The following is a 1,646-nucleotide window of genomic DNA, read 5'->3' as shown; positions in this document are numbered from 1 at the left end:
ATTAACTTGCACTTTTATTCATTAACTGAGATTTACCGACAACCGACAAAGGTCGAAAATTTTAACCGACAACCGACAAAGTAATAGCCTGCGAACGCAGACGTATTTCCGGCTGTCGTTTCTCTCCGCCGAAAAATAGCGTCTGCGAACCCGAGCCACAAAACGATTTCCGTGACGTCAAAATCTTAAGCCAATCAGAGTTAGGCTCAGAAAAACCCAGAAGTGCCACGCGTGTAGCCTGCGAGGGTATCGCGCAATAGCCCTTTTTACAGTTCCCGGCGCCATATTGGAATAGTAACCGCGCAGACATGATAGCGAGGCTACCGGTGACCCGTGGCTGAGCGTGAAGAGAGATTACAGTGAGGATTCGGCAATTAGCCCGTGTTTTTTCGCGTTTTTCGGAACATAAGCGAAAGTTTTGATTCTAATAATACTCCTTCGTCATCTTCTAAGATGAATGGAAAATATTGGGCCGCTTTTGGCTGTAAAAAAGGCTAGTAAGCTTCTCAGGGGCTATCAGTTGTTTTCGCTGCGTAACAAAACACAAGGAGATCCAGTGAAGAAATCGCATCCATGGTGTAATCTGATAAGACGCCAGCATGAGCATGGTGAGGACAATTTTCTTCGTCTTTAAAGCAATTTTTCTTTGTACTAATCATTACTAAAAAAGGAAATATACACAGCTCTCCTGAGCAAGTCGTTGGGATCAGAAAGAAAGGTTTTTAACATGCAATGTTTACAAAACTTTTGTTTACTTGCTCTTGATGTTTAATAATACTTTACATTACACAATGCCCAATTCTTGAAAGTTTTCAGTAAAATAGTTATCCCAAATCAGGAATTATTCTCAATTTTGCAGACTTCTTTTTTTTTTATTTCTGAGTGTGGTAGTTTATTTTATATTGGTTAGAGCTGCTTTTAGGTGAAGTTATAAGCTTGGTTTAAATAAAGTTTTAATATTATCTCATAGGTAAAGAGAAATCCCAGCAACATAGATTGTGAAACATTCTAAAAGGAGTCTGCCAGTTGAAAGAAGCTCAGAAAATCATCTATTCAAGTCAAGAAATGGAAAATAACACAAGCAGAGGGCAATTTTTTAAGAATAAAAAATGTTTTCATAGTTGAAATGACTGCATCAGCTACTAAGTTTTGAAATAAATCATTTGCAGTGTTGAATCAAGGTGTTTCAAAAAGCCATTTAACAGTTCCTGTTACTATAAAAAAGTATTACCAACCCAAACACTATGGTAAGGATTATTATTATGAGATACACAAAATGTGGACCATGTATAACTGGCAATAATGCTTGCAAGTCTAAAGTTATATTTACAAAAATTGCCTGAGGGAATGATAAAATCATTGCTATACTTTACATGTCCAGGGACAACTGTATTTGTTCTTTGTCCTTGCCTTATTCTGGCCTTAAAGGAATTTTATTGTCTATTTTGGAGAGAAAAGGCTTGCTTTTTCAAATTTTTTTTTTAACACCACATTCTCAGACAAAACAAATTCCACCCCTACATATTGACCTGGTGTGGGAGACGCGGTGGCTAATGGTTAATGCACTCGACTCCCAGTCGAACGGCCCGGGTTCGAGTCCGGGTGGGGGAGCTGCGTTGTATTCTTAGCCAAGACACTTTACTCTC

General features: G+C 38.5%; 1 long non-coding RNA gene across 1 annotated transcript; it reads left to right on the top strand.

Annotated features, from left to right (window-relative positions):
- The first annotated feature begins 257 nt into the window (after nt 1–257).
- On the top strand, nt 258–1,176 carry LOC144640680 (uncharacterized). The gene is made up of 2 exons (XR_013568426.1): nt 258–608; nt 971–1,176. It is a non-coding gene; the product is annotated as an uncharacterized LOC144640680 (long non-coding RNA).
- The last annotated feature ends 470 nt before the right edge of the window (nt 1,177–1,646 follow it).

The sequence above is a fragment of the Oculina patagonica genome, unplaced genomic scaffold, assembly GCF_052425735.1.
Source record: "Oculina patagonica isolate OP01 unplaced genomic scaffold, crgOcupat unplaced404, whole genome shotgun sequence".
Lineage (NCBI taxonomy): Eukaryota > Metazoa > Cnidaria > Anthozoa > Scleractinia > Oculinidae > Oculina > Oculina patagonica.
This window is presented reverse-complemented; position numbering and strand designations above follow the sequence as displayed.